General features: G+C 40.3%; 1 non-coding gene across 1 annotated transcript; it reads left to right on the top strand.

The window, feature by feature from the left end:
- The first annotated feature begins 5113 nt into the window (after positions 1–5113).
- LOC127233164 (small nucleolar RNA SNORA44) lies at positions 5114–5227 on the top strand. Its single transcript, XR_007835465.1, has one exon. It is a non-coding gene; the product is annotated as a small nucleolar RNA SNORA44 (small nucleolar RNA).
- The last annotated feature ends 17226 nt before the right edge of the window (positions 5228–22453 follow it).

Genomic DNA, 22453 nt, shown 5'->3' with positions numbered 1-22453 from the left:
TTATGACTAGTTCATTGATTTCACCAAAGAAGCCCACTCAACCATCAACTGCTGGAGATGCAGTTGAATCACAGTTTAGTTTGGAAGGACTGACATATTAATTATTTTATCTTTTGACCCCTGAACCATATTCAAGTCTTTAATATTTTGTAGTTTGCAGTACACAAATATCAATCCTTCATTGGCAGGTATACTTGTGTGGTCTCAACCCTTTCTGGTAAATGTAAAGAAATGGGATTGCTGGATTATATGGCAATCTTCTTCTCCTCCTCCTTCTTTTTGATGGATACCTGTAGTTTTCCATAATAATTGAATTAACTTACTTTCCTACCAACAGTAGACAAGTGTTCTCTTCCCTACATTTATGTTTTTGTAGCCAACATTTCTTTCATCTTTTTTTATTACTCTTTTAACTGATGAGAGCTCATATCTCATTATATTTTCCCAATGTCCAAATATAGTTAATGGGAGATTTAGGCAGATTTTTATTTTAATTAATTCACTTTTTTGTTTGGCTTACTTTATTTCCTTTGGTTCATATGAGACAATAGACTTTTTTTTCTGTAACTGACTTCCAAGGTTATAGTTACAACTTTGAATTTAATTTTAAAATTTTAACATATTAATAGCAATATTTACCATAAAATCTCACAGCATTTATGAATATGCATATACTTGTTCATATAATTTGATAATGACCTGTCTTGATGGTCTCATATTGTCTCATGTTTCTTGTAGTTGAAGTATAATGAGTATTTCTTAAATTTATAAATAACTTTAGCTATTATTTCCTCAATATTTTGTGTCTTGCCTTGTCTTACCTCCTTTAATCTGTCTGAGGTCATCCTGTGGAGTTCTGTCCTTCATAGAGAATGGTTTTATTTTTGTGTCTTCAAATCCACATACCAGTTTGACTTTGATACGTAAGCTAGCATGAATCTCATTCAGTGCATTTTATATCTTTTGATGATTTTAATTCCATATTTAGAAGCTATTTCAGGTATGGGCTTGAAACAGGGTTTTACAGTGGAGCCCAAGCTGCCTTATCTCAGGATCCTTCTTTCAGATTCCTGAGTGTTGGAATAACAGTGGGTCCGTGGGCACCTAGCTAGAAATGCATTTGTATACCTTTGTTTAAATAATAAGTTAAACACTAAATTATCATTAATTTTGTAAAATATTATTTGTAGTATTAATATTAATTTCACAGAATTAATAATAGGGGTGAAAGATTGAGAGAGCCTGAAGAACAGAAAGTTTGCTGTGAGACTGTGTCTCTTAGACATGTTAGAAGCTACACCCACGAAGTCTCATCAGCATGCCTGAAAAAAATCAATCCCTTAACTCCAAGACAACAATGGACATGCTATCATAGAGGAAGAAAACTCGTGGGTCCTCCACCCTTCTTTCTCAAGTATAGAATGTGGCATGCTGGCAGATGCTCTACTGCTGAGCTGTATCCTCAGCCCTTACATTCCGAACACTTGGAACACAGTTACCATACCTATTCTATTAATATACCTGATTGGTGTTATAATTTGGACCATTTTAAGTAATTTTAAATGCAATTTATTTCCCTGTTTACTTTTTTAAAAAATTGATTATTCATGTTCCTGTTTTTTTTCACTAGATGCACATAAATTGTTTTATATTAAAGGTTGCTAGATAGACCCTGTTCTGGACTAGGACCAAATACTAAGAAGCAAATTAATGTTGAGATCCTGATTTAGTCTTTGCTCAGCAGAATTAAAACAATATTTCAATAGATTTTAGTCTCTCCCCACATCTGAGCCCAGCATGTTCTCATTACTAGTCTCAGCCCCAAGAGTTATGAGGTTTTCAATTCAGGATGATGATAAGAGTCACCTTCCTGGCCCTCTGTGCATCCCAGGAATCAGGGTTTATTGCTCTTTAAGGTAGTTAAGTCTGTGCTAGCACCCTTCTTAGCCAAAAACTTGTAGGAGACTACAAATTCCAGAAGCTCTCACTGCACATCTCTCCTCCTCTGGCTCTCAGTGCTGAAAACGTTAGCTACATTGGCTTCCCTGAACTCCAGTGCCTCCTCCCAGAAAAAGCCACTGGGACTCTACCCTGCCTTCCTCAGTGTGTGGCTGGGGGTGGGCAACTGTGGGGATCACCTAGCTTGTCCTCTACCAATTATTCCCAATGTCAAGAAAGCTAGTATTGTGTATATTTATCCAGAGTTATACATAGGAAGGCAAACCTTGTCCCCATATTCCACCAGCACAAGGGGTAAAAGTCTCATGAGATGGTTTTTAAGCATTTTAAACATTGTCCAAGACAAGGCCCAAAAGATGCTCTTTGCTAGACTGTTCAATTTACCTCCAAGATAATAATTGATGGTGATGTTCATTGCTGTAGTTACAAAATTGAATATGACTTACATTCCTCTTGCTTTAACATGTTATTTTATAATACATGTTCCAGAGTAGTACATAGTTGTGATACAGTCGGCTTGTGTAATTGAAGAACTTGACAGACTATTTTTATTTTATTTTAAGCTTTAGGTTGAGAGCTTGAAACCAGAACCTCGCTCACGCCGAGTATATGCCATACTGCTGAGTTGTTTTCCTAGATGTAAGGACATGTGCAGTCTCTACATATGATTGATAATACACTTGAAAAAAATCAGAGAATATATAAAGATGGATATTTACTGATATTGGACCCTTTGAGGGCAGGCTGTGTTCCACTTTTGCTTCTGTGATGAAACAAAACTCATCAAGCCCCTGGTCCTGCCCACCGAAGATCAGAAGGTCTGAATTCAGCCCTCTAAATGTGCAGTGGCTGCTAAAGACAGTATTTCTACTCTGTCTTTCTGTGAGACTTTGTCCCTCTTTGCATGTAAGGAAAGAAATGGAGGGAAACATAACAAGATGCTTAAGATCCCAGAACTGTAAGCTGGTTCTGTTGGGATTTCAGATCCAGATCTGCTTAGGGAAGTCTCATGAGCCTCATCTTGCTTGGCTTAAGGTTGTGAAACCTGGCCAGCTATTCACACAGGACTGTAAGGAACACAGGAAGCTTTGAGATGCCTTTCTACTGCAGGGACTCCCTTAGCTGTTCATCTGCTCAAAGAGAAGAAAAGAAAAGTCCTTTAGGACAAGACTGTTGAATGCGTGTCGGACTTGGTTAATAACTGACCCGGGATGTTTTAAATTTGCTCAGGGGTCAGATCTGAGTTCAGACATTCCATATGGCTGTGTTCTACCTGAAGAGAAGAATGGGTTTTAGTCAGTAAACAACAGTAAACTCAAAATTTGCCCAAACCTGTTTCCTTATGAGTTTCTGTTCAAGCACATCCCAGCCCCAGCAGTCGGGAGAGAAACATGCTCTCCTTGGAGGCTCTCCACAGATGTGCAGGGCTTCTCCTCAGAAAGATCTAGACTGAATGAAAATTTGATGAAAAGTTTTGATCTCACACAACCTTCCTAATACTTTTGTGGTATAGGCCAAGAGGACATGATCCTTGAAAAAGAGATGATAAAGTTATACTGACACCACAATGGCCCACACTGGAGATGTCCCTTGTGTGAGACTCCCATAAACAGAAAGCTGATTTCATGTTTCTGGGGATAAATTCTGAACCTCAGCAGGAGCAGGGGACTTGGTGGAGGAGGAAGTCAAAGAACACCAGCCCAGATTATCTGCAGCAGGGGAAGGGTTCATCTCAGCTGTCTTATGACTGGATCAAGGCTTAGCATCAGGTCATTGGTGCCGATCACTGGGGCCAAGAAGGGTTATTTTTATTAAGTATTCGTGTTTGTATAGGAGCTTTCAGTCATTAATCATTTAACTCTCCGGGCTCATGGGATTTTTGCAATGGGAAAGAAATAACACCATCTAATTTTACAGCTACAGACTTTGGAAGCAGCACCACTCACTGCTGGTCCCACCTAGGGAGGCGAAGCCACACACAAGAATCTGGGGAGACAGAGCAGGAGGTCTGTGGAGGGCTGAAGCGAGGTGTTGTTTTGATACAAAATTAACTGATTTCTTTTTGTCATTTTTTAAGGCAACATGATAGATACTGAGTTGTACTGAAGTAAAAACAAACAAAAACCTTGCCTCATTTCAGACATTATCTGGTTGGAAATTCTGCTGGGTCCTCACACTGTGTTGAAAATGAAATGTAGCAAAGATTATAAGGCGTTGCCTGCTGATCCTGTTTTCTCAGAAGAATGAGAACATGAGCAAACATTCTGTGTGTGGGTGAATAGCCAACGGTAAAAGGGACTACTGGAGAATTGCATGGAGGTTGCATGCCTACCATTAATCTAGTGGCTTCCTGGAGAAACTGTGTTTTGAAGTTCAGTTAAAAGATGCCTAAATCACTGTAGCCCCCAACTCCTTCAACCCAGGCCCTTTGAAGTAGCTTTCCTATTTCTGTCTATTGGCTGTAAACACCTGGAAGTGTTACAAGATGGGGGAACTTCCAGAGAAACCCATAAGAACATATATTGAGGAAATGAAGAGAACTCTGACAGTGAGAACTTTACGAGCTATCAAATGGCCAGACATGGTGGCACATGTTTTTAATCCCAGCACTCGAAAGGCAGAGGCGGGAGCATCTCTGTGAATTCAAGGCCAGCCTGGTCTACAAAGTGAGTTCCAGGACAGCCAGGACTGTTATACGGAGAAATACTGTCTCAAACACCCTCCCCCCCAAATCTATCAACTGTGATGCAGGTAAGGGGCACAGGAGTACATTGGGGATGGTGTCAATGGAGTCATTTTAATCTTAGATGAAGCACAGAAAGATCCTCAGGGTTCAGCATACCCTCTGGTGAGGCAGGGAATGAGTGAGGGTTAGGATAATCATCTTCCTCCAGCCAAAGGCAGACCTTGGCTTGAATCCATGTAGAACTTTGTGGCTGTAAGTTTCAGGTCAGATGGCATGAACAGAGCTGGCCTCACAGACTGATGATGGAAATAGGAAAGTCTGGGAAGTGGACATATGGCACCAGGGCAAATCCAAAGAACATGGGTCTGAGACTCACCCAACTCTGGAAGTCTTCTTTAGATAAACAATGCACAATTATGACTTTAGTATGGGGAGTCGAGTAAATATTTAGTTAGAAAGAGAAATCATCAGCATGTTTCCAAGGGCTATGGGATCTCCAACTGCATGCCAGAGTAACTGGAGAGACTTGGACAGCCGAGATCAACACAGTGCCTGTAGATACCATTCAGTTTTCTTATATATATTTAAAAAAATAAATTAAAAAAAGAGAGAATTGCAGCAAATTATTTTGAAAGGAGTTGACAAATAGCACAAACATTAGCAAGTCCATGAAAACAGTACAAAGCTTTTAGTAGTTGTCTGTCATGCACAGATACAACCACCCTGCAGAGTCTGACAGTTGACAGATGACAACTGTTTAAGTGACACACTGAACAAGGGGAACAGGAACATTTTATCTCTCCTCTTCAGTATGGTTAATCAAAATTTGCTTTTTATTGTTGATAGCTTAGGAAACTTTCCACAGGGCACACTCCCGTCGATTGCTGTGCCACTCACACAAATGCATGGTTATCATCAGATTGAAATACTTTTGTTAGACTTTTGAGACACCCACGAGTCACAAGATCTAGATAACTTTTCCATACCAGCTTCTGGCTTTGCATTCTAAGTCCTGTTTCTTCCCTACCATCACCCTAATTTCTGTGCTGGGCATTATAGGATGCATTCATGTTCCAGGATGATATATCTTGGTTGCCCAGATCACTGGGTGAGCAGCCAGTAAGAGAGTTTCTGAGATTCATTCATATAAATATAAGCCAGCAATCAACTCTACAACACAGTTATGTGGCCCATATAATGTGTTCTACTCTGCTCAAGCTAAACATGTCCTTAACCCAAGTGCATACCAACCTATCTGGAAGAAAAAAATGACAGAGAAATTCAGAGCAATATTAAGTAATTGGCATTAAGCACTTTAACTTGATAAATGGTATAAAACATATATCCATGTAGGGATATAACCAACACTGATAGAGGGCCTGTGAGAATTCATGAGGCTGGCTTCAAGATTCCCTGCTTCTACAAGTCATATTGTAAGACCTCGGAGGGCTCGAACCCTCACGCCCCGACTCAGGAAAGGTGGCCCCCCCAAATCACTCACGAGAAGTGGTCTTAATGTAAAAGCATTTTATATTCCAGTGCACTGGGGTCCGCAGCCATACTCCACGTGGGGTAAAGGACTGGTATAGGGTTCAGACAGCTTTTATAGGGTTACAACAAAGCCCTCGCATCACAAACCAATTATCTCATAACATCCAGTGTGGACCAATCAATTTGAACTATGCAAGCCCGCGCTTTGCCCAGGAAGTCTGCTTTCGCTGGGGCTCCTGGGTAGTGTGACAAGCCCATGCTTAGCCCAGGAAGTCTGCTTTTGATAGGGCTCCTGGGTAGTGTGGCACAGCTCATTTCCTGTTCTCATTCATTCACAGGTGCTGTCAGTAACCCACCCTGTCATAAAACAATCAAGAATGACCTTTTGCCTATTTACTGCTAGGGGGCAGAGTATAGGGAAAATTAGGCTAAATTTTTCCATCCTTACAATATCAATGTTCTGAAACTTTTCTTATAAAGCCACATCTTTAAAATTATTATTATATTTCTCTTATCTCTGTGTACATACACATCCACATGCCTTGGCACATATGTGGAGGTCAGAGGACAACTTATAGGAGTCAGTTCTCTCCTTCATTGTGTAGGTCTCAGGAACTCAACTCAGGGTTGGTGGGAAGCTTTTTTACCCACTGAGCCATCTCAACTCACGATTTTCCAATATCCTCATAACTGTTGCTCAGTGTGACTACTAGAGGGACTTGGGGGCTTGTGTTCAGACACTCTCTGAAACTAGTGTCTTGTCCAAAGTTAGAAATGAAGTATGTCCTTTCCAGCAGTAGCAAATCTAAATTAAAGTTACAGGAAGGTAGTCTGCATCATAGGAAAAGGAAACACCTTGCCTCCTTTGTCTGTGAGCTCTATCTCTATTCCCAGCTCCTCTCTGGATCGTTTGTGATGTACCAAGCTCTGATCCCTTTCATCTTTCAGTAAATCCCCTCTGGGAACATCAGACCATTCCTCCCCTCCCCCTCTACAAAGGAGTCAGGAGAATAAGTTGGTGAGCTAGTCAGACATGCCTCAAGGCTACTACTCCACATGATCCTGGACTGAGGCACCAAGGAGGCTGATGAAGACAGACTTTGGGAAACTGGGGTTCATGGTGTGGTGGTCATTCTGGAATGTAACCCTTCAGAAACGTGCTGCCCCGGCTCTGGAAGACGGGTAAAACAAATAAAGCTGCTGCCTATTTGGAGCACACACTGGCCCCCTTCCACATCTGCAGGACATTTAGCTCCTTGCATCTGGTAGTGTTTGTGCAAATATAATTCCATATTCACTAATAATTCCTGGGGCTAAAGTCCCTCCCCCCCAACCTTGTTAATATTCTCTCAAGGCCTGGTGTGAATGCCTCGTAGCATTTTGATTAGAATTCAATCTTCTGTTTTTCCCCCACCTCTCTGTCTCTTTCTCCCTCTCTCCTCTCATGCTTTTCTGGCCCCTGGTTTCCTGGCCACCCACATGAGGAGGCTGTCTCCTGCCCTTCCACTCTCCATTCTCAGTTTCAAGGAATTTCCTTGTGTCAAAGGCAAAGTGTGATTGACATATTTTCCCCCTCCTAAGCACAGTCATCTCAGTTTGACTTAACCATCTCCTTATGGGACCCATACAATCATTACCTGGGTGAGAGAGACCTCCGCCTTGCTCTTCTTAAGGGTCAGCTCAGTTGCATGCAGCTTGGCATTTTTATAGACTTAAATTCCTGCTCCCCTCTCTTTATTTGCCTACTTTGGAGGGGGGTTGTTGCTATTGGCACTAACAAGTATTCCCTGACAAACTGCACCTTGAGGTTGAAAGAATTTTAGTCATTCACACTCAGGTAAACCAGCTGCCTCCATCAAGTGCCCTCTGCATGCCAGGAAAGGCATATAATTGCTGTTCTTCAGAGCTGGAGGGGGGGGGAATGGATATCATGGTAAGTTTTCTAGAAAATTCACCAACTCAGGACTAGCCTCATTCCTTGGGCTTATTAGTCTTCATGACCAACTTGTTTGTCTCTCAGAAGAAGAAAACAAAAATTAAAAGCAAAGAATTCTACCTTGAGGGATCATATTCAACCTACAAAGAAGCTCTTGGCAGGCAGGTTCTTTTCTGGACTGAGCTGTTGGCTTTGGAATGTACATGCTTTCTCAGAGTGTTTAAAGCAGTCAGCTTCTATCACAATTCTCATGGCCTCTAAGCGCTTCTGCCCTTGTGGTCATAGTGAACTATGACATTGGAAGATCACCCACAGCTTTTCTTTTGGGAAATTCCCTTTTCCATGAAGGGGTCATGTATAAAACCACACCCTGCCATTTCCCAGTGGAGAATCACTTCTGCTGCTGCTTGTCACATAGACTGGTAATCAAAGCCAATGCTGTCAACAGAGCTGGTGCCATGCCATAATTATCTTCTTAAGGGCATGTGTTCTAACTCCCAAATCTCATTTTTCCACAAGAGAATAACGTTCTAGGAGTTTTAGTTCCAAAATTTCAGAAATAGAGTAGCTTAGTTATCAAGTTGTAAGTTTATAACTATAAAACCTAATGAAAGAAATGCATGGTATAAAGGCAGAATTCTCTTGCCTAGGCATAATGTAACAAAAATATTGTTTGTCACAGTGTCACCCGCACAATGACAAACAAAGCCTGGAGCCATCCTGAAACAAGCTTATGTTCTGGCATTGCCAGTCACAGCACTATGTACTTCATCAATTGTATCCTTTAACTAGCACATGTTAACAACTGTACGTATTTGCATGCTTTATTCATGTAATTACTGCGTGGTAATTCAATGCATATACATGTGTAATGATCAAGTCAAGTCAAATAACACTTTCGTTTCCTTAAACGTTTGTGATTTTGTTGGGAGCATTCAAATTCCTCATTTCTAGTTCTTTATCAAATAAAGACCAATAGTCTGCCTCTGTACCTGAGTGCTCCGCCCCTGCCAACATTCTTGCCTTCCCTCCTTCCTACTTTATAGTAATCACCACTCTGTCTTCTGATTCACTTTTTAGCTTTCATATGTGAGAGAACACATAAAATCTCCCATTCTGTTTGCCTTATTTCACTTAATGTCGTCCAGTTCTACCTGATACCACAAATGACATGATTCCACTCAGTGTAGGACGGAATAAATATTCAATATATACCACATACATATGTGTTTATGCGCGCGCGCGTGCACACGCACGCACGCACACACACACACACACACACACACACACACACACACATATATATAAATATATATATTCTGTAAATTCTATGTGCCCATTATAGGCATGGTGCCATAGTAAACAAGGTATCACTTTAATAAATTATTTTCATTTCCTTTGGACAAGTATCTACAAGTAGAAAAAATAGAGCACACAAACTTCTATACTCCCTTCCATGATGGTGGTGAAGATTACATTCTCACCAAGTGGTACTGCATCGCTTTTTCTCCACAGGGAAATGTTTCAAGTTGGTGCTATTCCCTGTAGCTTTGGGAACACTTTGCCTTAGAGGAAAGGTAAGTTATTGCCATTATATTCACATATAATGAGTGTGTGCTAGCCTATGTCCTACCCAGACCACCATCCAAGTATAGAATGTAATTATGGCATGGTGTATGGAAAGAATATTACCCAAAACCACTTGCCTTAAAAGGTTGAGAATAGACCCTGAGACATTTTCTGTCTTTCCATGGTTTACCATTTCAGACTTTCAAGTGTCATCCATTGAAGTGGTGACCTGAACAAGTCCACAAAAATTAGCCTAAGCTGTTTCTGTACACAATTTGTATTTTAAGCCTGAAATAACAGGTGTTGTAAACTTTCTTGTCTGCTTTGCAGAACCGTATGCCCTCTTATTCACTGTGAAAGACCAGCCCTGATCTGTGGGAGACAAGGGCCTGGGTGGCATTTCTGAGATGCTCTTGCTCCCCTGTCTGTAGACAGACATTCTTCTCTATTGCCAGGCCCAAGTAATGACCACAGAGAGGCTTGTTATGGAAGCTCAGCTTTAGCTTAGGCTTGTACCTTTAGCTTAGGCTTGAAACTTAAAACAACCCATATCTTTTAATCTGCATTCTTTTACATGGCTGGGTTAACTTTACTCCACACTGTCCATCCTTCTTCCTCTTTGTCCTGCTGGCAACCCCACCTTTCTTCTTCCCAGCTTCCTCTCTCTCTACCCAGAAGTCCCACCTCTTTCTCCTGTATTTGGCAAATTTAGAGAAAATATTCCATTATCTATCCTACCTTGGTGAGTCAAAAGCTTTGTACCTAATTTACTTTGTATCTATCCTAACTTATATTATCTATCCCAAACTATCTTCATGTATGTGTGTATGTGTGTGTGTGTGTGTTTTTTTTTTTTTTTTTTTTTGAGACAGGGTCTCTCTGTGGCTTTGGAGGCTGTCCTGGAACTAGGTCTGTAGACCAGACTGATCTCACAGAGATCCTCCTGCCTCTGCCTCCTGAGTGCTGGGACTTAAGGGGCGCACCTGTCTATCCCAAACTATCTTTCTGGATCTCAAAACCTTTTCTTAGATAAACAACTTAAGCTTTTATGTCTCTCAACCTTATATACTTTATACCTCTTTTGTGAGTTTTTTTTGTTTTTGTTTTCTAAATTTGATCACAAGGAAAATTGTAACTACAACTATCTAGTCTTTAACCTTATCAAAGACCCAAGAAGGATAGCAACTTCCAAAACTGTTGGAATGACAACGACATTTGGTTGCCTAGACAGTCATCCAAGGTTCCTCTGCAATGTTGGGGCACCCATCTTTGGCCTACTAAAATATCTGACAGACTTTTTGTGAAACAGTGATTTTGAAGGCTCTCCTACCTTGTCTTGGCAAAGTTCAGCAGTGGCTTTCTTTTATGTCCTGCTGGTCCAATTTGGGCAGCATACTGCCAGCATTTGAGTCAAGGGCAGGTTCTTGTCCAAATGACTACCTTGCCACATAGAAAATAAACTCTCTGTGGAGGTTCTTCAATGCCTACCATTTTGTTTTTGTTTTTTGTTTTTTTTTTTTTTTTGTTTTTACTAAATTGGTGCTGCCAAGAGCAGACAGGTCTCACTGTCATGAAAAGCCTTACGTTATTAAAACATTTTAAATGCCATATTCTTTAGGTCTCTGAAGTGTTTGAAGGCCATCTCTCTATTTAAAATATATGCCTGTTTGACCTTGAAAACATACCTAATATGACTATAAGTTTGATTGCTATAAATGACTAACTACTAACCTGCCTTTCTTTATTATCCTAAATAGCTTTCAAGGACTAAAGGTTTACATTACATTTTTTTAAATGAGCTGCATAAGTACAACATCTTAAATAAGAAATAGAGATGTATAATACAGTATAGTAAAAATAACCTTAAATTTGTATTCACATATATGTTGCGGGTTACACTACTGGGACACTCCTTGAGGGAGGAGGTGAGAAGATGCAGCACCAATGACTCAGGCACTGGGAGTCAGTGAGTAGCAGAGCATGTTGCAGACTCATTTATTAAGGAAGTTAGGCCTGCCTTTATACCGCCTCCCATGGTTCCACCGGCTAAGGCACTGACTCTGCTGTATGTCCTTTTCCCATTGGTGTCTCCAATCAGGTGTCTTTCCAGCAACATCTCTGGGCATTGAGGAAGGCTTGGCAGCTTGGCTCAGGGAGGAAGTGCCTGCTGAGCAAGCACATGTGGGCTGGCCTGGGCATTGGGGACAGGACAACTGCTCCTTGTATAGGCTGGCCACAGTTTCTCCTACATATCTTCCCCATTTTGTTTGTTTGGTTTTTTTTTTTTTGGTTTTGTTTTTCCTATGTGGCTTAGTGAGAGTTGAAGTTCTAGATTTGACCTTATTGTCTCTGCCTGTCTTAGGATGGCCTGCATAACAGGTCCTTACCTGTTCTGAGCACTTTCCCACCAGCCTGGTTTCACAGCTGCATCAGCCCCAAATAACACACAGAGACACTGTATTAATTATGAAATTATTAGCTGGTTAGTAGCATTTCTTATTGGCTAGCTCTGTCTAAACTATTAACCCACAATTACTAACATATGTATTTCTACATGGTCTTATCTTACTGAGCATGCCAGACTCTTCCATGAAGCAAGAACCCTATAGCATTGTCCATCTTTTTTTCAGTAGTCACTTTTCTGTGGGTTCTGCATGTCCATTTTATATAGCATAAAGTCAAATAGTCCAGACAAGAGAATTTTTTTTTTGCACAAATGAGACATATTGGGAGTAAACTCCATAACAAATTTCTTCAATGTCCATCATTCTTTGTGACACGTGTGGTGATGCCAGGAGCAATTATATCTCACTGTCAAGAAAAACCCCAAACCATTTTAAATGCCATATTATGTAGGTGTTTGAAAGGTTTTAAGAATGCCTATCCATTTGAAATATATCCTTATATATCTAGAAAACCTAACTATAAGTTTTGACTATTATAGGTAACTATCTATAATTTGTATTTAATTATATGTTACTTTTTTAAATTTATTTTTTAGTTTACATGTCAATCCTAGTTCTATCTCCCTCCCTTCCTCCCCCCGCGCTTCCTCCCTCCTTTCCTCCCTCCCTCCCTCTCATCTTCTATGCCCTCTCACATGCACCCTGATCACCCTCCCCTCCCATCCCCTACCCCAATTCCACATGTAGTGCAATGCCATCCAGTTAGGGTCAAGTAAATCTGTCAAGTCATTTGAAATAGGGACTAGGACTTCTCTCCTGTCTCAAGGTTAAGGCAGTATCCCTCCACGGGGGATGTGGCCACAAGGTCCTTTTGTGCATCAGGAATACATCCTGGTTCTACTGTCTGAGGTCTCTTAGACTGCTCAGTCCTTCTAGCCGAGACCCATATTCAGGGGGGCCTGAGTCAGTCCCATGCTATTAGTCTGGGGGCCCATTAGCTCCTCCTTGTTCAGGTCAGCTGTCTCCATGTGTTTCTGCAATCTGGTCTTGTCCTCTCCCTCTGCATCTGGATTCTAGTTCGATTCAGTGTTTAGGTATGGGTGTTTGCTTCTATTTCCAACAGGTACTAGATGAGGGTTCCATGATGGTGGATAAGTTAGTTGTTGATCTCACTATCCAGAAGGGCATTTATGGTATACATTCCATGGTTGCACAAATTGTTAGTTGGCAGCAGTCTTGTAGGTCTCTAGACCTTTCTTTAGGTTCAGTTTTTTCTTCAAACAAATAATGGCTTCCTCTTTTATGTTCTCTCTCTCTCTCTCTCTCTCTCTCTCTCTCTCTCTCTCTCTCTCTCTCTCTCTCATCTTCTATTCGTACCCTGACTCAATTTTCCTAGTCACACGTGCTTTCCTCTCCTCCCCCTCTCTTTCTCCTACTTCTCTCTCCATTCACTGCCCCCCCACTTCCCCTGTGCTCTGGGGGACTTGTCCCTTCCCCCTTCTTTGAGGGACTTTATATGAATCTCTTAGAATACACCTTGTATCCTAGTTCCTCTGGTGGTGTGAATTATAGGCAGATGTTCCTTTGCTCTAGGTCTAAAATCCATATATGAGTGAGTACATACCATGTTCCTCTTTTTGTGACTGGGTTACCTCATTCAGGATGGTTTCTTCAAGTGCCATCCATTTGCCTGTGAATTTCAAGATTCCATTTTTTTTTCTGCAGAGTAGTATTCCATTGTGTAGATGTGTCACATCTTCTTTATTCATTTTTCAGTTGAGGGGCATCTAAGTTGCTTCCAGGTTCTTGCTATTACTAATAATGCTGCGATGAACATAGTTGAGCACATGTCTTTGTTAATCAAGAACAGACAAACAACTTAAATAGACCTATAACCCGCAATGAAATAGAAACAGGCATTGAAAGCCTTCCAACCAAAAAAGCCCAGGGTCAGATGGCTTCAGTGCAGAATTCTACGAGAAACTCAAGGAAGAACTAATACCAATACTCCTCAAACTGTTCCACAAAATAGAAACAGAAGGTTCCTTGCGAACTCTTTCTACGAGGCCACAATCACCTTGGTACCCAAGCCTCACAAAGACACAACTAAGAAAGAAAACTACAAGCCAATACCCTGATGAAAATTGATGCAAAAATACTGAATAAAATACTAGCAAACAAAATCCAAGAATAAATCAGAGAAATCATCCACCATGACCAAGTAGGCTTCATCCCTGGATTGCAGGGATGGTTTAACATCTATCAACATGATCCACCATATAAACAAACTGAAAAAGAAAAAACATATGATCATCTCCCTAGATGCTGAAAAAGCCTTTGACAAAATTCAACACCCTTTCATGATAAAGGTCTTGGAGAGATCAGGGATATCAGGAACATACCTAAACATAATAAGAACAATATACAGCAAACCAACAGCTTAAGGAGATTCCTCTAAAATCAGGAACAAGACAAGGCTGCCCTCTCTCTCCATATCTCTTCAATATTGTACTGGAAGTTATAGCTAATGCTATAAGACAATAAAAGGAGATCAAGGGGATCCAAATTGGAAAGGAAGAAGTCACACTGTCTCTATTTGCAGATGATCTGATAGTTTACATAAGCGACCCAATAAACTCTACCAGGGAACTCCTACAGCTGGTAAACACCTTCAGCAAACTAGAAGGATACAAGATAAACTCAAAAAAATCAGTAGCCCTACTTTATTCAGATGACAAAGAGGCTGAGAAAGAAATCAGAGAAATATCACCCTTTACAATAGCCACAAACAACATGAAGTATCTTGGAGTAACACTTACCAAACAAGTGAAAGACCTATATAATAAGAACTTTGTGGCTCTAAAGAAAGAAATTAAAGAAGATACTAGAAAATGGAAAGATCTCCCATGTTCTTGGATAGGTAGGATAAATATAGTAAAAAAGGCAATCTTGCCAAAAGCAATCTACAGATTCAATGCAATCCCCATTAAAATACCACCACAATTTTTCACTGACCTTGAAAGGATAATAATCAACTTTATGTGGAAAAACAGAAGACCCAGGATAGCCAAAACAACCCTGTACAATAAAAGAACTTCAGGAGGCATCACCATTCCTGACTTTCAGCTCTATACAGAGCTACAGTTCTGAAAACAGCCTGGTATTGGCACAAAAATAGACAGGTAGACCAATGGAATCGAATTGAAAATCCTGATATTAACCCACACACCTATGAACACCCGATTTTCGACAAAACAGCTAAAAGAATACAATGGTGGGGGGAAGGAAAGCATATTCAACAAATTGTGCTGGCACAATTGGATGAGTGTGTGTAGAAGACTGCAGATAGACCCATGTCTGTCGCCATGCACAAAACTCAAGTCCAAATGGATCAAAGACCTCAACATCAATACAGCCACATTGAACCTCTTAGAAGAGAAAGTAGGAGGTACCCTTGAACAAATTGGTACAGTAGACTGCTTCCTGAACATAACTCCAGGAGCACAGACACTGAGATCAACAATTAATAAATGGGACCTCCTCAGACTTAGAAGCTTCTGTAAGACAAAGGACACAGTGGACAAGACTAAATGGCAGCCCACAGAATGGGAAAATATTTTCATCAATCCTACATCTGACAGAGGGCTGATCTCTGAAATAAACAAAGAGCTCAAGAAATTAGTTAACAAAACACCAAATAACAATATTAAAAAATGGGGTATAGAACTGAAGAAAGAATTCTCAATAGAGGAAATCAAAAAGGCTGAAAGACACTTAAGAAAGTGCTCCACATCCTTAGCTATCAGGGAAATGCAAATCAAAGCAACTTTGAGATACCATCTTACTCCTGTCAGAATGGATAAAATTAGAAACTCCAATGACAACTTATGCTGGAAAGGATGTGGAGAAAGGGGAACACTCCTCCACTGCTTGTGGCTGTGCAAACTCGTACAGCCATTTTGGAGATCAGTATGGCGTGTCTTCAGGAAAATGGGAATTAGTTTACTATACGTTACATTTTTTAATGTGCTATACAAACACAATACCTAAAGAAGAGGAGAAATATACACATCACAAAATAGACCTTAAATTTGTATCAATAAATGAAAATCCATTCCAAACAAAGTATTCATTTCTATACCATAATATCCTTTTACCTCTAAAAATAGATTGGTTGTGATTATTAACCATTTATAAACATTTATAAACAAACATTTTAAAACAATATTTGGGAATATGGACATTGTTTTCTCCAAACTGCTTCCTGCTTGTTGGGGACACTGTAATACCATGGGGATCCTAAGCCAAAATCCTGGCTGTAGTGGTCTGCAAGACTGCTTTGTCCCAGCTATTTTCAATGTTGGATCACCTGGGACACTGCTTCAGGGAGTCTTGCTTCATCACACCATGTTAGTCTGGAAGGAATCCACAGCTTTTCACTTTCTTTGGAAACACAAATAAAATCTCTTTTCCAGAGTAACATACTTATATTTTCAAGTCAAAGCATTTTTAAAATACACTAATTGGATTAATTTAGCAGTATTGATTATTGAGTGTATTTTAGCCATTGTTATTCCTTCCTTGGCTATTGAGCAATTCAAAGATAACATAATAGCATACAGTATCAAGAATCTGTGTACTTTCCATCTTCTGGTACTTGTTTATTACTGTTTTTTTCTTTTCTTTTCTTTTTTGAGCCAGGGTTTCTCTGTGAAACTTTGGCTGCCCTTGAACTCATTCTGTACATGAGGCTGGCCTTGAAAGCCAAGAGATCTGCTTGCCTCTGCCTCCTGAGTGTTGGGATTATGCTCACCACCTTGGTGTATGCCATCAACAAGCAGAATGCTGTCTGTTTGGAGAGTTGGTCACTGCCATTGCTGGATGCTTGTATACACCATTCAGTTGTTAGCAGGGCCTCTTAAAAGAACCTTGCAGTTTTTTGCTTATGCTGAGTCAGGAAGATTCCCTTAAAGAAGCTATGCAAGCCCACCGGAGACAAATGCTGCTATCAAGAAGCCTTGCTTGTCTCTGTTCTTTGTCTCTAAAATCCCTTTTTAAGCTTTTGTCAAGTTTTAAGTGGAAGTTCTTAATACATTGCAGGTGCCATTATGTTACAAGCACTTTCCCACCAGCCTGGTCCCACAGCTGTGTCAGCCTGAAATAACACACAGAGACACTGTATTAACTATGAAACTACTGGTTGGTTATTAGTGTTTATTATTAGCTAGCTCTGTCTAAATTATTAACCCATAATTACTAACATATGTATTTCTACATGGTCTTATCTTACCTAGAATGCCAGACTCAGGCATACTTTCTTTCCAAGATCACATCTAGACTCTGTCCTATGTTTCCCAGAATCTCCCATCTCTTCTAGTTCGACCTACCTTGCTTTCCTATTGGCCAACAGTACTTTATTCATTAACCAATAAGAGAAACATATTTATAGAATGCTTATCCATCATTGACTACTGGACCTCGAAGAATGACATCTCAGGAGTTTCTGTGAGCCAGGCTGAAGAGACCTCCCAAGGAGGGCCACGTTCTGGGTGTTCAAGTTCCAGTAGACCAGGAGTGTGGAAATACACTTTAGGAAGCAGTTAAAGAGAATGATTAGTTGTAAGACAATATCCCAATCAGAGCACAGGAAAAAGTAGGTCAAACACGGGCCTGGAGTGTGGCCCCATGTTGCATTATCCCACTGTTAGGAGTTTACAAGAGGACCAAGCTATACAACAGTTACAGATGCAGAGTGCTTAAGTCAGTCTTATGCTGACTCCCTGGTTGTCTGCTCAGTCTCTGCAAGGCCCTTTGAACCCAGGTTAGATGATTTTGTGAGCCTTCCCATGGTGTCCTTGACCCATCTGGCTCCTACACTCCTTTTTCCTCCTCATTGTCTTCCTGGTCCCCCTCCTCCTCTTCTTCAGGATGCCTGACCTCTGCCTGATGTTTGGCTGAGAGTCTCTGCATCTGTCTCCATCAGTTGCTGGACAGTGTCTCTCTAATAACAATTGGGCCAGGTGCCAGGCTGTTCACAGGAGGTAGCCAGTTTAGGCTGCTTATTTGCTACTGCTGAGTCTAAGCTTGGGTCCTCCCTTTAGACTCTATGTGTGCTTCTCCTTACCTTGAACACCCCCCAAACAGTCCCCTTCAGCACTCTCCATGTCCCCCAACCCAGTCAATGAGCTAAAATGTCAACCAGGAGAGTTTTTAGTAATACCTAATTTTACCCTTCTGTTCATTATAATTTTTACGATACACAATTTTTACAATCATATGTATGTAAAATATAGTGAAAATCTAAATCATGTTTGCCTAGATTTCCCTAGAAGTTTTCGTTTATAAGCCTCATCTATCCTGTTTTTCTTAGAGAAGTTAAAATAAGGGTTTCTTGCCTAAGTATTGGCTAATTCTCATTTGCATGAGAATTGTGATTTTAAGGATAATAGCTTCTGGAAATCTCTTCTGAGCTTAGAACATTTCCCACATTGTAACTGCCAAGCTTACTGTGTCAGGCTCCTTTGCTCTTAGTTATATCAGCAAAGCAGGTTATGCTAACCAGGTGGATTTATGGGAATCCTCAGCTTTGAAGGTGATTCTTCCCAGGGGGTCCCTGTGCAGTGCACTCACCCACAGCTGACCATGGGCAGGAGGGCTCCCTGGCTGAGCTTCTGGCATGTATGGCAAGTATCATCATTTAGAGCCACAGTGTCTACCAGAAACAGTGATGTTACTGCACTTTGGCAGCAATGGTGTTTTCACTGGAGCAGACTATGGTGCAGCTTAATGTTATTGCTGGCTTTTTTGTTTCTAAATCTGTTCCCCAGGGAGTTCTGTGACTTGCTTGATATTTGTAACATATTCTGCCATTAAGTATTCTACTGTTTGCAATCAAGAACTATGGGTGATAGCATTACCTCCATCTTCATTTTTCAGAAAAAATAATAGAAACTTCAAGAAATGGAGAAAAAATTCATGATTATGCAGCTAATAAGTGGATGGTAGATAAGACATAAGCCTATGGCTTTGGCCTGAAGTCTGGACTCTTCTGCAATGTCATGATTACACATGTTTTTATAAAAGTATTAGCAATTAGCTTTTAAAAATCTAAAGAATGTAATTTTCAGAGGAATTTAAATATAAGATATTCTAATATTTATCATAAAGCAAGCTTTACCATTAAAAATAGATTGTTATTTTAAAAATAAGTATAACTATGCTGTTCACCACCAGTCATAGGATCATTCACAGCATTTGACTGTACTAGGACCTGGAGACTGATGGATTTTAAGTGTGCTGGTAAGGGAGATAATCACAGAGCTAGGAAAGAAGCCAGGCTTGTTGACTTCCATTTCCTTCAACCAGTGGAAGTTGAAGCCTTGTATTGGCCTACTTAGAAATGCACACACCAGGCAAGTCCAGTGTTTAAGTGAAAACCTTGTTTAAATATACTAACAAATAAATGTTAAATATATGGAAGAACACTTAAAATATTGCCAACCAGTTTTAAGAACACTCTAAATTACACCATTACCAACTCTTGGGAAGGGTAACTAGGAAGTCTAAAATAGCTTTTGAGAGAAAACTCATGAAAACATTCCCCAGGGTATAGGGATTACATTTCTACCCTGCTCTGAAATTCAAAATTTAATCAACAAAGTTTGCTTCAAGGAAATGATTCCTTCTGCAGGAATTAGGAAAACTGTTAAACTCCTGTTAATCCATAGAAAAATACAAGGTTGGGTGACTAAGTGTTTTAAGTAAAAATATTCCCAAATAGGTATCACTAGCTCCATGTGCACAGCTAATATTTGTGTGTGTGTGTGTGTGTGTGTGTTTAATGGAAGATGTGTTTTACTCAACAGACCATTTCTCTTTTCTTGGGAAGCATGGGGTTTGTGTTATACAAGGAACCTTTGCAGTTCTGATTCATTTCCCCTTAAATCATCCAAATATTGCTTTTTATGGGCTATGTAGTGGCCAAACAGTCTCTAAGGGGGTGCTAAAACTTTCAAGCCTTGCTTCCCTTAATAAAATAAAGTTTTTAAAGGAGGAAGGGGGTTCTGTGTGGATTTATGTGGACGGTGAAGCTCTCCTCTGTCTAAGATCTAAGAAGTGTAAGTACACTCTGAATGTTCTAGATTCCCTTTCCTGTTTAATGGTAGTCTCTACACAAAGACTTGCTTTACAGCTTAAAGCATATCTTCCACCCAGAAGCATACATGTTATCGAACCAAAACAACTGTTACTTTCTCCATCAGAAACTACAAGGAGCTGTTTCAGAATGAAGGCATGGTACCACTCTAAACCACATGTGGTTTATGTAGCTCAAGAGATGCTTGTTGGAAAGTTGCTCTGAACTAAGAACAGTCTGCTTATTCAAGATTCCCGAGTGACTCAGATGGTGAAGGTGATGGAGTATACAGTTCACCGATGGCTAACTCCACAAGAACAGCAAGGGGACTCTTCCCCTTTTGTCTTAGTCTGGGTTACTATTGATGTGATGAAATACCATGACCAAAGCAATGTGGTAAGGAAATGGTTTATTTGGCTTACACTTCTACATCACTGTTCATCATTTAAGGAAGTCAGGACAGGAACTGGGCAGGAACCTGGAGGCAGGAACAGATGTAGAGGCCATGGAGGGGTGCTGCTTACTGGCTTGCTCAGCCTGTTTTCTTATATAACCCAGGGATGGCACCATCCACCATTGGTTGTGCCATCCCCATAATCACTAATTAAGAAAATGCTGCACAGATGGACCTTATGGAAACATTTTCCCTATTGAGGTTCTCTCTTTCCAGATAACTCTAGCTTATGTCAAGTTGAAACGAAAATGGCCAGCACACCTTTCTTATCTCCATTACTAAATGTCTCTGGCTTGTCCACAGAAATTAGATCATTTTTGTCTTAAACAATCTCTTTGCCTTTGTTCTCTAATAGCCTAGTTAGCAGTGTGGAAAGAAGGCTTAGGAAGACCAAGACTGAATGAAGTATTTTCCAAAGAACAGCTTGCTGCTTCACCAATTTGAACAGCAGGATAAATCTACCAGTGACTCTGCATTTTCAGGTAATTGATTATGCCACTATTTAGGGTTTTGACTGGTCACACCATAGCTACATTAAGCAGGAGTCCAAGGAAACCATTCAGAAATCAATTTATTCTCCTTTACTTATTCAGTGCCAACTCTGGGCAGGTAACATGCTCAGCACTGTGTATGTAACAGTGAACCCCTGAAAAACTGGATAGTGAGGGATCTGTTTCAGAGGGTCATGGCTTTTCTTTTTTCTTTTTAAAAATTTATTTAGCTTTCTTATTTTACATATTCATCCTATTTCCCTCTCTCCCTCCCTCCCTCCCATGCCCCTGAACCCCCCTCCTACCCCACCCACCCCCACTCCACAGGGAGGGTGATGCCTTCCAGGAGTGATCAACAAAATCTGTCAAGTCATTTGGACTAGGGACTAGGCCCTCCCTCCTGCCTCTAAGTTATACCTCCATGGGGAATGTGCTTCCAAAATCATTTTGTACACCAGGGATACATCCTGTTTCCACTGTCAGAGGCCCTTAGACTGCCCAGGCCGTCTAACAGACATGTTCAGGGGGTCTGAGTCGGTCCAATGCTGGTTTCCCAGCATTTCAATAATAAATACTCCTCCTCCTTTGTGATCTGTTTATGTTTTCAGGAGAAGGCAAAGCAGAGGTACAAATATTCACTGAATACTCTTCATCATCAGTTCTGTGATGCTCAGTCAAGTCTGCATTTTCTTGTGAGCTCTATCCGGGAGCAGATACAACCACTCACTGATCATGTACCCTGAGGCTGTCTCATCTCTGTCCTACTAATTCCCAGATTCTGTCTTTGTCTCTTGCTTCACAACAAACACTAACTTGTATTTTCCCAACTCCTTTCCCCTGCCACTTCCAAATTTATGTCAGTTCTATACATTTAAGGCAACACCCCCTGAAAAAGGATTTGCAACTTTTGAAAGAAGATTTGAAAATGATATTAAAGACCTTTCAGAAAAAAATAATATGTTAGACTACTCTGGAAAAAATTTAAAATACAGAGAAATAAAAAAGAATGTCTTCCATGAGATGATGCATTATATTTTGAAACTCCAGTAAGTGAAAGGGGTTGATAGTCAATAAAAATGGAAAACACAAGTAATATAATAGTTCAGAAACAGATTCAAATGCATATCAAGTTTTGGTTTAGCATGAAGATGACATCTCAAACTGGGTAAAGAAGGAAGAATTCAAAGAATGATGTTGGGGAACTAGCTGGTCACTAGCAAAAATATTAAAACTATATTTCTCTCATCTGAAATAAATTCCAGATGTGTTATTCAAATGTAAGAAATAAAGGATTTAAAGAAAGGCATGAAAAATAAGAAGAATCACAT

This window comes from Phodopus roborovskii, unplaced genomic scaffold, assembly GCF_943737965.1.
Source record: "Phodopus roborovskii unplaced genomic scaffold, PHOROB, whole genome shotgun sequence".
Taxonomy (NCBI): Eukaryota; Metazoa; Chordata; class Mammalia; order Rodentia; family Cricetidae; genus Phodopus; species Phodopus roborovskii.
The sequence above is the reverse complement of the archived record's forward strand: the minus strand, read 5'-3'. Positions and strand labels throughout refer to the sequence as shown.